General features: G+C 40.9%; 1 pseudogene; it reads left to right on the forward strand.

The window, feature by feature from the left end:
- The first annotated feature begins 300 nt into the window (after positions 1–300).
- Positions 301–14,458, forward strand: part of LOC120230736 — an 89,481-nt pseudogene continuing 75,323 nt past the window's right edge.

A 14,458-nucleotide genomic window follows, 5' to 3' on the forward strand; every position in this document is an offset into this window, starting at 1 on the left:
AGAAAATCAGTAAAGATACAGTTGAACTCAACAGTGCCATCAGTTAATCCTCAAGCTCACATGGAACATTCACCAAAATAGACCACAGTCTGAGCCATGAAACACACCTTAACAAATGTAGTATAATAGCCATCATACAATATCTGCCCTCAGACCAGAGGAATTAAACTAGAAATCAGTAACAAAAATATAGCTAGAAAAATCCCCAAATACTTGGAGATTAAACAATATACTTCTAAATAACACATGGGGATCCCAGCTATTCATATGAGGGAAAGACATGCTGTGCAGTTGGCCAGGATGTTATAGGGCATTGGAGCTGAAGATGAGGAAGAGGAGCAGGCAGAGGAAAGCTGTCTTGAATTGGTCTCCATTGAAATGAAGGAAAAGTCTGGTCCTGGTGCTAAGATCCCAGTCACAATTATCACCAGATATTTAGGTGATATCAGAAGACAATACTTCTGAACTATATTTAGACAGAGCAACATAGTAAAAGATGAATAGTTATTTTAAGTAAATTTGAGGAAGGGCAGTGGATAAATCCTTAGCTGTCAGCCAAGGTGGAAAGCTCTACTGAGAAAGGTTAGAACTTAGAAACAGTTGGCTTTTCTATTCGGTAAAAGACGGTGGCCTTAGAGCTAATGAGAATTTGATACAGAAGAAGGGAAATTTTGATTACATACGATTAGAGAACACTGGATTAGCAGATCCTGGTGCTGTGGCCTCTATGGGGTTGACGCTGAATTAGGGATTGATATTTATCTTGCAAGGATCATAACACTTGTAGATTCAAAATATGGATTAAAACATTTAGCAGAAGAAAAAACCTGATGGCCTTATCAATGAGACTAATAGGCAAGCTGCTTTGGCAGATATCATTATCATTAATAGAACAGCTTGGTTTCACAAGAGGATTTAAGCAAATTAAAAATGACCATTACATCCATAAATGGAATGGGGAAATTTTTAGAAACACGAAGATCAAGACTTTATCTCTCTAATGGATCTTCATGCCTTCAGTCTCTGTGGAGTAAGCTTGCAGAAAAAACTCCACCATGTGCCAATAACACAGCCTCACCCTGATCAGAGCATTGTTGTGGTCACATTTAAGTATGAGGAAATGCAAAGGAAGAAAGTCTAAAAGTATTTGTTCAGAATCTTCTGTGGGAGAAGAGTTTGAGAAGCAAAGATGGAGGTCATATGACAGAAAGGACTGATACTGATCAAGTACAAACCAAAAGCAGGGATTGTCTAAGGTGTCCATGAGCTCTGTGATCTGGAGGAGACTCCGGTGAGCAAGAAAGATGATATTGAGGGAACAAATTGATTGGTTTTTATTGATGGGGATTTAGACAAGGAAACCCTTAACTAACTATTTATAGCCAATGTGACTGAAACAGAAAAGTGGACAACACACATTTCAGAGAAGATCAGGTTGGCCCAGAACACTAGAAACATTTCTTATCAAAAAGATTGGATGTTGAAATTGGGAATAATTTCCCACAGGGTGTGCTTCAAGCATCTACTATTTGCATTACTTCTGTTATGAATTCCAGTGTATTTTCAAATACTGCTTATTTTATGGAATGCATAAAATATGGTAAATAAGTATGTAAAATATTTGACATTCATACAACAAAATATAATGTCTTCTGGAAAATAAATACATACATACATACAGAACACATAGGTCAGAGAAGAAATCTCAAGAGAATTTAAAAATATTTTGAACTAAATAAAAATACAATGAATCAAAATTTGTGAGATGCAGAGAAAGCAGTGCTTAGAAAAATGTTTAGTACTGAATACACGCATTAGAAAAGAAGAAAGATCTAAAAATCAATTATCCAAGCTACCATCTTGGGAAACTAGAAAAAGAAGAAAAAGAAAGAGCAGATCCAAATTACGCAGTGTTCAGTGTTCAGTTCAGAATTCCATCTGTGTGGGCCTCCCTGAGCTCCACCCTCAACTCAAGGAGGCTCATAGGCTCTGTTTCAGTTCTCCCTCCTCCGTATAACACCTCCTGGAACCTTTCTCCAGGCAGTAATCTGGGGAAGCATTGATTTCTCTTCTCTCAGGAATCACTGTCTTGAGCTGTCGGCTTCCCAGTGTCGTGTACTGCTATTGTTTCACAGTTTTGTCTGGTCTTTAGTTGTTTAACAGGGGAGTTACTAATGGATCCAGTGTATCCATTAGTCCATTGTGACCATGCTATTTCAAAGCTCCCTTCTCACTTTCTTTTTTTTTTATTATGCTCATCTTTACGTTCATTATTTATTTATTTGTTTGTTTGTTTGTTTTACAAATAGTTTATTGTCAAATTAGTTTCTACATAACACCCAGTGCTCATCCCCACAAGTGCCCTCCTCCATGCTCATCCCTCCTCCCCCCCACATCCATCAGTCCTCAGTTTTTGTCAGCATTCAAGAGTCTCTCATGGTTTGCCTCTCTCCCTTTCCCCCACCATTTCCCCCCTTCTTCTCCCCTTGTTCCTCAGTTAAGTTCCTCACTTTCTTTGCCACACAGTTAGCAGTTGGGTTGCTCTCACTTCAAACAGACTAATTTCTGTGTGAGAATCACAGTTATGAATCACACAGGGACCCAAATGTTTCACGTGATTGGTTTCTTAGGGATCATCAACAATTCACATTCCCATGTATGTGGACATGTGTGCCATGGTGGCAGCTGGAGGCCAATGCACTGGTAGCCAGACAACCTAAACAACTAGAGGTTACAAGATATTTTCAGGTTCTGGCCCACTGGGATCACAGAATATATATTTGGCCCTTGCCTCTATTACATTACTGGTTCCATGAGTGTGTGTGTGTGTGCTTGCAAGGGCACGTGCATGCATACATATGGAGGTGTGTCCATGCACATATGTGCATGTTGGGACTTTGAGGTGGGTGGTAGAAAATCGATGCAAAAATTTCCACACCATACAATTTTGTAACCTAGTTTGTGCTGTGTGCCAAATAACTTGAAATACATTATGACTTTTAGTCTTCACAATTACCTTGAAAACTAAATGCAACTCTTATGCTCATTTTATGGAAATTGAATTCAATGGCAGGTTCCCCAAGGTCATGCAGCGGATCTGTGATGAAGCCAAATGTTGAGCACATAGCCATCTCTCTTCAAAGCCTTGTGTGCTTAATCACCATGCTCTTCTGGCTTTTAACTTTTCACTTCCTGTACTGCATAGAAAGATGGTCAACACATGGCTGGGCCTTAATAAATACTTTGCATTTACTGAGTCTTAAGGTATATCACTTTCAAAACTATTTTTAATGTATTTGCTTGTCTTCAATACCTAGCTCAATCACAGTGCCTAGTGCACAATAAATGTTTAATAAATAACTTTTGTTTCAATAAGCAATATTACATCTAAATAGGACATAATGCTATGAAGTGTGACAACTCATGTTTAATGATGGGTGGCATTTTGTATCCCTACTTGCAAGCATTATGTGTCCATTTGAATATAATTTGCTGTTTAGATTTTATAAAGAAAGATAAAGCATAGATAGCAGAAAAGAATACTTCCTCTGATCAATTCTTTATTTTTTAACCATAAAAGTAACCATAATTAGTCAGCCCAAGAGGCACTATAGTCAGTACTATCTATTTCCTTCTTGCCTAGATAAGTTGTATAACAATTTTGAGAGACCAAACATCCTCCTGAGTGTTGACAAACTTGGAACAAGGAGGAAAAAGAAGGGAAGTGAAACTTGTTCTTACTTCTCAGGTGCCCATTGACCTTTATCCTCTCAAGAACATTTGGATTGTTTCATGGAGAAGTGGCCCTGCCCCCTCTCAATCACATGCTCCTGGAGGTTCACTCCATCCTATCTCACCATAATCTCCAAACTCCAGGATTGGGAATATGACCTCAACCTGACCTTCTGATCTATCACCCAGCTGTATGGCATGGTGAATTGTTCTACACCTGACTTGCTCGGTTCCATATTTTATCAGAGTTAGGCTAGTGTGACTTAAATCTGGGATCTTTAGTAAAAATATTGGGAAAAAAAGTTTTCTCTTTTCTGGACTGGAACTTTGTAAGATAGAAACCCAGAGCTGCTGACAGCCATTTTGTGACACCAACATGGAGCTGGCCTAAGAATGTCACTTATGCAGAAGAAAACTATAATTTCTAACAATAACATTTAGCCCCCTATAGAACCAGCCTCCCTTGAGCCAACATCTACTCAGAATCATACAGGTGGCCTAACAAATTCCCTTTTATGCTCAAGCCAGTTTGAGTTTCTGTAATTTATAACCCAGAAGCCCTACAGAGAAGGACACCAAACAGCTACTATGTTTCACTTGCCTGAGGAATACCAATTCATTTAATTGTCACAAAATCCTTAGGAAGTAGGTCTTAGTCTTCTCCATTTGATAAATAGAAAAGTTAAGACCAGAGAAGTTAAGAAACTAGGCACAAATGGCTAGGAAGTACTTGAACTCCTACCCTTCCCTGGCTCTAAATTCTAGGTTCTTCCCACTACTGAATAGAGCAGGAGTGAACTTGTGTGACAAACCATCCTTTTCTAGTTGACTATATGGAAAGCACACTAAACAAGGGAGGCAGAATCCTGGATCTTTCTTTTCTTTCTTTTCTTTTCTTTTCTTTTCTTTTCTTTTCTTTTCTTTTCTTTTCTTTTCTTTTCCTTTCCTTTCCTTTCTTTTCTTTTCCTTTCCTTTCCTTTCTTTTCTTTTCTTTTCTTTTCTTTCTTTCTTTCTTTCTTTCTTTCTTTCTTTCTTTCTTTCTCTCTCTCTCTCTCTCTCTCTCTCTCTCTCTCTTTTTTCTTTCTTTCTTTCTCACTTGCTTGCTTGCTTGCTTGCTTTTCTTCCTTTTGCCCTGGCTCACCATACCTTTCTTATGATCTTGAGCACTTTTCCTTTCTAAATCTCAGGGGCTTTTTTGTTTTTGTTTTGTTTTTGTTTTGGTCTACAAAACCATGGGGTTTGGATGAGATGCTAATGATCCAAGTTCTTTCCAGCTGTAAAAATGTAAAATGTCAATTCTTGACTATTTTCCTGAAATTCCCAAGTTAGGTACTTGAAGAACCAGACATTGAAGCAAGCCAATAGGCGAAGCTTCCCTTCCATGAACCTTCTCTCCTAATTTGGTCAAATGGATGAGGTATGTGTAATTAAAACTGCAAAAATAACAAGCTTCCGGCCAAGTTCTACCCTCACTTAACCATACTCTTGGGGGTTGATTTCAGGGTGGGGGGAGCGGATGTTGAACCCAGAGTGGAATTTGGCCTGATATGTGGATTCTTATAATTTCCAAATGATGTCAGTGCACTTATTTGAGAGACTGAGAAAGTGCTGAGTTTAGTCTATTCGACTCCATAAAGAAAAACTGAAAACCGCTGGTCTAAGGCCAGTGTCCACCAATGTTATAAAGCCAAGAACACTTTTGGCAGGGCAAAGTCATTCGGGGACCATGGTACCCAATTCATGTCGATTTACGGTTGTTGCCTTTCTTTCTGATTAATAGTTTGTTCTAAGATAGGGAATACTAGCCCTGTACTTGTCAACTGGCTCAGAGAAAATGGATCTGCTAAAAAGTTTCATCATCTGTTGATCCCAGAACCACTGAGGTTAAAGAAATTTCAACAGCTGCTAAGAGGGGCCAGAGTTAAGTGCCCATTCAGAAGACAGTCATCAAGCTAATGGAAAAAAAAAAAAATCTGTCTAGTTGATGCAACTCAAAATAGAGCTTTGATTCTAATCAGACAAATAATGGCTTTGCTTTCCTGTGTCTTTTTGTTTTTGAATTGGTCTCGGGCATACCAAGATGGTATACGTTCAGGGGGCCCTAGAATTCCAACATTCTGCCTTTATTACCCATCCCTTCCCCCGGGCAGTTCTTTTTTTTTTTTTTTTTTTTTTTTATTTCTAGGAGAGAGACAGAGACAGCATGAGCAGGGGAGGGTCAGAGAGAGAGGGAGATACAGACTCCGAAATAGGCTCCAGGCTCTGAGCTGGCTGTCAGCACAGAGCCCCCGGGCAGTTCTTATTATGAGAAAGGATTGTGGGTAAAAAGACAGTAGGAATGACAAGGTGTGTGCAATTAATGGCTGATGCCCTGGGTTCAAATTTTGCTCATACTACTGACAAAACCTTGGACAATTTTTTCATCTGAGAAAACAATGGGATAATAATCGTACCTTTTCATAGGGTCATTATAAAAACAAAATGATTTACTGTATGCAAAACACTCACTGTTTGGCACATAGTATGCACTCAGTAAATGTTAGCTAGTAATCCTGAAGAAGCTAGAGAACAAAACTGGGGCACCCGGGTGGGTCAATCAGTTAAGCAGCTGACTTTTGATTTTGGCTCAGGGTGGTGAGTTCAAGCCCTGCACTGGGCTTTGTGCTCACAGCGTGGAGCCTGCTTTGGATCCTCTGTCTCCTTCTTTTGGCCCCTATCCCGTTCATGGGCTCTCTCTCTCCTTTCCTGATCTCTCTCTCTCTCTCTCTCTCAAAAATAAATAAACATTAAAAATAAAATAAAACTTTTTTAATTTAAAAAAGAAAACAAAACCAAATGTATACAAGGTAAAAAAAATGTTTTTTATTGAGACCAATACCTAGTATATCCAATGTAGCACTCACTTAAGACTGAGGGAAGCTTACAAACTAGTCTAATTGCCTATAAAGACCCCTCTTTCCAACTATAATTCTTAGGTATTATCACCTCTGGCTGGGCCATATAATCCAGTGGATCAGAGTTTTCATGACAACATTTAAGAAAGCATACAAAGAAAGCAAAGGACAGGAGAAAGTAGTCAGGCACTGAGGGATCTTGGCTCAGCTTAGTGATGTCCCTCCCATCAAAGCAGCAACAAGAAATAGAAAAGATGATAAGAAAGACAACAGCTTAACATTTTAAGAAATAATGGTCATGTTCATTAGTAAATATAGCCTTGTCCATGTTCCAGAATCTGGCTAACCAGATAAACAACTCTTCCTCAGCTAGAGACTGGGGAGGGGCGGGAAAGGAACAGGGGCCTAGACATCCTCACCTCACTTATATTCCCCCTTGTTTCAGTGATTCTCAAATGTGGAGGGTGAACCATCCACACGAGACTCACTTGGGATGTTTGCAAAAGTGCAGATTCCTGGACTCAAGGCAGACACGCTGTGATGGTTAACATTGTATATTAATTTGGTTGGGCCATGGGATGCCTACATACCTGCTTAAGCATTATTTCTGAGTGTGTCTGTGAGCGTGTTTCTAGAAGATATTAACACTTGAATCAGTGCCCTCCTCAATGTGGGCACTCAATGTGGGCATCATCCAATCCGCTGAGGAAATGAATAGAACAAAAAGGCAGAGGAAGGGGGAATTCTCTTTTTCTGTCTAACTGGAGCATCTCTCTGAGCTGGAACATCAGTGTCCTCCAAGCCTCAGAGTAGGACTTACACCGTGGGCACTACCAGTTCTCAGGCCATTGGACTCTGACTGAAACTATACAACAGGCTTCCCAGACCTCCAGCTTGTAATTGTGGGACTTCTCGGCTTCCATAATCATGTGAGCCAACTTCTCATAATATATTTGTATCTATATCTATACCTGCCAATATATCCCTCTTTCCCTCTCTATATGATAGATGATAGATATATTGATAGATTGATAGATAATAGAGGATAGATAATAGATAAATGATGGTGATGATGATGATAGATAGATAGATGATAGATAGATAGATAGATAGATAGATGAGGATATGTAATCTATTGATCCTGTTTCTCTGAAGAACACTTACTAGTATACGTTTTGGAGCAGGATCTTTTAGGGGGAAGCTCAGAAATATGCATCTTACAAGTTTGCCAGCAGAATTGAAGTTGAAGAATCATTTATATTGGGGCACCTGGATGGCTCAGTTAGTTAAGCACCTGACTCTTGGTTTCAGCTCAGGTCATGATCTCTCGGTTCATCATTTTGAGTCCTGCATGGGGAGGACTCAGTGTAGAGCCTGCTTGAGATTCTATCTCTACCCGCCCCCTGCCCCTCCTGAATTCTCTCTCTAAATAAATTAATAAATAAACCTTAAAAAAAAAAAAGAATCTTTATGCAGTTCAGTATGAAGTGATCAAACAGTGGAGGTGGTATTGTAAAGTGCTTTAGATGAGTGCTATTTGGGCACTGCCTGAAAGAAAGGAGCTAGAGGGCCCAGTGCCTCTGTGAGCCAGGATGGAAATCACACTGGGCCAGCTGGTATGGGATCTGGTGTGTATCTTGGGCTCATTCATTCAAGTCTGTACACATCATGGGCTTTGACCGCATCCCTCATTCCTCAGTTGTCAATGAATAAAAAAGCTCTCCCTTCCTTCCTTCATAGGGTTCTTGTAAACCTCAAATGAGCTGATGTATGAAAAAAACCTGTAAAACTTATACAACACAATGAATTATTTATTCCTGTGAACTCAGAAACACCCACCCTTCCCCAATTTTCCTGCAGTTATGGGGAGTCAGAGGTTTCTGTTTTCCCCTCAACAGGCTCTCCACAAAGACCATATTCACCGGATAATTGCAGACTTCATTTTATTCAGCTTTGTAGATTCCATCACAGGATGGATACCCATAACCAATGGGAATATACCCCACCATTTCAATCCAAAACTTTAAAATATCTATCTTCTCTCATTAATATCATTAAATAGTTCTTGCATTTTAACCATACTGACCTCACTCTTGAACTCCAGGACTGGATTTCCAGTTGTGGCCTGAGTAGCTCTCCTTGGATGTGCTTTTGCATAACCCCGGAAACTCTCTGTGTTCCAGACTGAACTTCTTTTCCATCCTGAACAGATTCTTCTCATTGACTTTCTCATCGCTATTCATGGTTTCACCATCCCCCCAGCTCCCCCAAGTGAACATGGAGCTTTCCACATCCAATTGCTCTCCATTGGGAAAGAGTGTCTCACTCACAAGTTCTTTCTTCTCTAAGTCCACCACCACTGCCCCCCCTTCTGGCATCACCTTGTTGGCTCAGGCTCATGCCTGTGCAATAGTAAAAATGTACGAGCCTAGAGAGTCAGCTCAGAGTTAAATCATTCTTAAATAAGTGAGCATAATAACAGGACAAAAGACATCAGTTACATTGACACATATGTGTTTGTTAGTTGACAAGACTCGGGAGGATTGGGAGGTCTTCGCCCCATGCAGCTCTGCTTTGGAACACACTTAGGGAAGTTCTAGCTGCAATTGAGAGCAAACTCTCTCCTGGGAACCCTGAGAGACACTGAATGATTTCGCTTGTTTATCTCACCATCATTATGTCTTTTCCTGAAAATAAACTACATTCCATGGAGAACCTTGGGGTTATATTTTTGTCTCACAGTAACTCCCTAAGAATTCAGGACAGGAAGCTGGAAGGAGCTGGTCCAAGCTGGTCCACAATGGAATCCCTGAGCCACTGTGATGGCCTTGGGCTGCCTCCCCATGGACTTCTGGTTGTGTAAGATGAATAGCTCCCTGGATATTTACTGGTCAACATTGATCTTGCTTGCAACCAAATGCAATCTTGACTAAGAATGAAAAACATGGATCTGGAACTTGAGCCATAATCCATCTGACCCCAACACCTGTCTTCTTAACCATTAACTTTATACTGTGGCTTATCTGAGGCAAGAGCTGTACAAATGGAGAAGACACGAGATGTCTTAACATGGCCAGAGCTAGCAACGGATACCCCACACCTGGACGGCCACTCTAAGAGGCACCATCCGTGCCAGTCACACCCAACTTGAGTGCCACTTTCAGTCTGCTAGGAGCTGCTGAGGTCATGTCTTAGGGCTGGAGTTGGAGTAAGACACTGATTTGGTTTTCACGACTTGCCAGGGGCTATTCCTTTCTTTTGACTATCGTCCCAGGCCCTCCAATCCGCCCCTCTGCCTTAGGAAATGTTTTGAAACCCAGATCTCAATAAGTGAAGTCACGGCCTCCATCAGCATTTGAACCAGATGGTCCTTCCACACTGGGTGACAGAAAGGAATCCTCTTTGCCTCGTGTCCTAGGAAACAAGAGGCCCTCATCTAATGTGATCTGTATCTGTAGCCTGGCATCAAATGAGAAACATGGAAGAAAATAAAAACATAAGGTAGGCAGTTTCAGACTAATCAGAACCTTGCTTCCAGAACATGCCTACGGGATGTGAATGAAAGAAAATATCACAGCAGAGAAAAAAGGGGCTGAGGGGAGCTGGAGGGAGAGAGCAGCCAGATGACTAACAGAGAAGGAATGCATCATCAGCTTTTATCAGGTTTGACATGGCATCCGTCCTCTGTAGCTGGCCCCATTCCCTAGTGTTTACATTTGTCACATCTCCTTTCCTTCCAAACAAAAGATGCTTGACAGTCTGAATGGATAATTTGTAAGGTACCACAGCTCCTCGGCCTGCCATGCATATACATTTTTGGATGGGGAGAGGGCAAGTGGAGGGCAGGGGCTACATTTGGGGGGCAATGAGGCTATGATACCCCTAAAACACGCCCAGTGCATAAAGAACCAGGAGCCACGATCTCCGTCATGCAAAATTAAATTAACGACTCTTTCACCCACTGCAGAGGTCAGTGTGCACCAGAGCCCAGGAGGGCAAAAATGAGGCACAAAATGTATCTGCAGGAAAAATTAGTGATTTTGACTTTCTGCCCAGACTAATAAACTTCTTTGTGCTTGCAAAATTCTTGTTTCAGCTTTGGTTGTCCTGGCCTCATCTACTGCATGAAAAATCCGTTCACATCTGTTCTCTTGGATGTTTAGAACAGTTTGCCTCCATTTCTGTAATAAAACAAGAAGGGGGTGTGTGTGGAGTGCAGCATGAGCACCGGGTACAAGTCTCCACTGAACCTTGGATCCTTGATTAGAGTTTTGGCCACAATCACTAGGCCTGATTTAGTATATTTCACTTTTGCAAATAACCTCAAACTGTTGATCAGCTACTTGTTTGTTTTTAATCAGCCTCACCATGGGAACACCAAATTTCTTCAGCTCGGCCAATCAGCATATTTATTGGAGTTATTGTTCTGAGCAGACACAAGACCTGACAAAGACTGAACCCAGGCTTTTAAGGCATGACAGTGGAGAGAGAAAAAAAAGTGAATGCAGATTTATGTGTCAGTGCATGTGTGGATTTTTCTTGAAAATGACTCTTTTACTTGCACCCAAAGGATCTGGCATGCAGTCAAATGTTATCTACGAAGCTCTGTAGATAACCAAGATGCTTCAGCAAGGGACTGACTCTCAATGAACCTTGATTTCCTTATTTGTGAAATGCAAATGGTATGAGGATTAAATAAAATAACATACAAAAGGGGCACCTGGGTGGCTTAGTCGGTTGAGCGTCCGACTTTCGCTTAGGTCATGATCTCGCCGTTGGTGGGTTCGAGCCCCGCGTCGGGCTCTGTGCTGACTGCCAGCTCAGAGCCTGGAGCCTGTTTCAGTCTGTGACTCCCTCTCTCTCTGACCCTCCCCTGCTCACGCTGTCTCTCTCTCTCTCTCCTAGAAATAAATTTAAAAAAAAAATAATAATAACATACAAAATCATTTACTGTGGTGCCTGGCACATGGTAGGTCATCAATACATGTTAGCTATCACAAGGAAGGAGGCAGAGAAGAAGAAGAAAAAAAGGCATTGGTGCAAGGAATTTTTCTCACATTTTGTGAGTACCAGGTGCTCTGGGGCTAAAGAAGTCAAGGACAGCTGCCTGGAGGAAGTGAGACAGGATTTGGCCCTTGAAGACCAAAAAGGCTTTAAATTGAGAGAATCAGTGAGTGTTGGATCAGAGCTAGTGTCAGGTAAAGGTAAGGGAAAGGTAGTAGCCAGGTTAAGGATAAGTAAGGTTTAGTCTTAATGTTAGAGAGTCAGGTTGAGCAAAGAGTGGTATTCTAGCACAGAGAATTAGCAGAATCCAGTCCAGGAAATGGCAGCAAAGAGAAGTGGCTAGGGCAGACAGCCTGCATTGCCTAACAGTGGGTGATGAGTTAGACAGAAAGAGTCTTGGATCAAAACAAGTAGTTTCTCCCCAGTGTTGTTAGAGCAGGCTCCCCCAGCCCACCTGCTCTTTTATGCACGTTTGTGCAAGCTAATCCAGGTCAGTGCCTATGCTCATCAACAACAAAGGCAGTAGTGTTTCCATCTGAGTCTCCCAGCAATCAGCCCCACACCAAACACTTGCCCCAAGATCCAAGCTAAAGAACACTCTCTCGGAACCATGGAAAGGGAAAAGTCACTCCAAAGCAATAGTCCCTCATGTTCTGCATCTATCAGCTTTCCACTCCCTTGCATAACACCTTGCTTCCCACTGCCCTTTCCGTTGCTTTCTGATATTTTCACACAGCGAAGAGAGGAGAGGGTAGGGTATGCCTTCTCTTCTAGATCTTTTACTTCTCCTTCTGAAACCACTTTTGAGATACAGGCTGCTATAGTCAAAGGAATAAAGAAACGAGGATTTTTCAAATGCAAGCTCTGTCATCTCTACAGGTATGATTTATGGTTAAGTCTTTAAACCTTTCTCTGCCACATTTTCCTCATGTGTGAATCTGAGTGTGAACGACTACTTTATCAGGCTGCAGTGAATTTCAGAGAGTTACCAATTCTGATGCTTTTCATCCATTCACCAAGATCCATGGGCCCACTTTGTTTTCTTTCTGGGACTCCTTTTCCTTCACACTGAGTAACTTCGTTTTGCATTTCTTATAGCGCATATCTGGCAGCAATGACTGCTTAGCTTATCTTTACCAGAAAATGTTTTTATTCTGCCTATATTATTGAAGGTATGTTTGCTGGATATAGAATGCGAGATTGACAGATTTTTTTTTTTTTACCTTTTAGTACTTTAAAAATATTGTTGCACTGGCTTTTGACATCCATGGTTTCTGATGACAGGTGTACAGTCGTATGAAACATTTTCTCGTGTAGGTAATATGTCATTTGTGTCACTAATTTTAAGATTTATTTTTTATTTTTTCTACTGCTTGGCTATGATGTACCCAAGTGCAATTCCCTTTTTTTTTAAGCTTATTTATTTATTCTGAGAGAGAGAAAGAAAGAGTGTGGTGGGGCAGAAAGAGAGAGGGAGAGTGGGGCCCCTGTGTGGCTCAGTCAGTTAGGCGTCTGACTTCAGCTCAGGTCATGATGTCACGGCTTCTGAGTTTGAGCCCCACATTGGGCTCTCTGCTGTCAGAACAGAGCCTGCTTAGGAACTTCTCTCTCTTTCTCTCTATCCCTTCCCCACTTGCACTTTCTCTAGCTCAAAAATAAGCGTTAAAAAAAAAAGAGGGGGGTGGAGAGAGAGAATCCCAAACAAGGCTCAAACCCATGAATTATGAGATCATGACCTGAGCGAAAGTCAGACACTTAACCGACGGAGCCACCCAGATGCAATTCTCTTTGACTTTATCCTGTTCCAGTGTGCTGAGCTTCTTCCCAGAATGTTCACCATTACTTTCACTAGTGCATCCTTAGTGCCTAGAAAAGAGCCTAGCTCTGTGCTGTGAGGTTCAGAGACGTGTGCTTCCCCCAAACCATGCAGCTATCGGGTTTTAGGAGTCAGAACTTGGAACTCCTCATTGAATCCCTGCTTCCATTTCTACCCTACACCAAGGCAGGCCAAACTCATGTTACATCTCTTATATTAGTTGATGTGCTTTCTCTACAGTTGACATTTCCTGGTTACGGAATTTGGGACATTCTTTCCATTGGTCTATTTCCCTTGGAAACAAGACCTGATTTTAAAGTATTTAGGGACACCTGGGTGGCTCAGTCGGTTGGGCATCTGACTCCTGGTTTCAGCTCAGGTCATGATCTCACAGTTTCATAAGTTTGAGCCCTGCATTAGGCTTTGCACTGATGTAGAGCCTGCTTAGGACTCTCAATCTCTCCCACCCCAGCCCCCATCCCTCCTGTACTCGCTCTCTTTCTCTCTCTCAAAATAAACAAACTTTTAAAAAATGTAAAAAAAAAATAAAGTATTAATTTGCATTGAATTAACAGTAACCTTAAAATGATGTGAGCTATCTCTCTTCTACATGAAAATATTAGATTCTGTAAAAGGGACCTAACATGAGAGAAACTTTAATCTAACAGAATTTTACTTTGGAAACCAGCAAATCAAAGTTTTAAAACCATGTAGAAATTTATTTCTTCTTTTCCAAGAAGAAAAACAAACATGTATGGAGCCATTTTTTTATTTGTATTCAAATGTACTTAATAAATACCAATTTATGCATCATGATTTACTAAATAAATCAAAGGAGCCCCACTTCTAAGTTCTTTCACATAGGAGTACCAAGTACAGAGAGGCACCAAAAAAATGAAACAGGTAATTTAAATACACTATGGAATATTAACATTTCTAAATACCTACACGAGTTTTTCAAATGTACTCATATGCATAGTCTCATTCAATCTTCTGACATTTTTGTGAGGAG

Source organism: Hyaena hyaena, unplaced genomic scaffold (genome assembly GCF_003009895.1).
Source record: "Hyaena hyaena isolate Hyena2069 unplaced genomic scaffold, ASM300989v1 scaffold_46, whole genome shotgun sequence".
Lineage (NCBI taxonomy): Eukaryota > Metazoa > Chordata > Mammalia > Carnivora > Hyaenidae > Hyaena > Hyaena hyaena.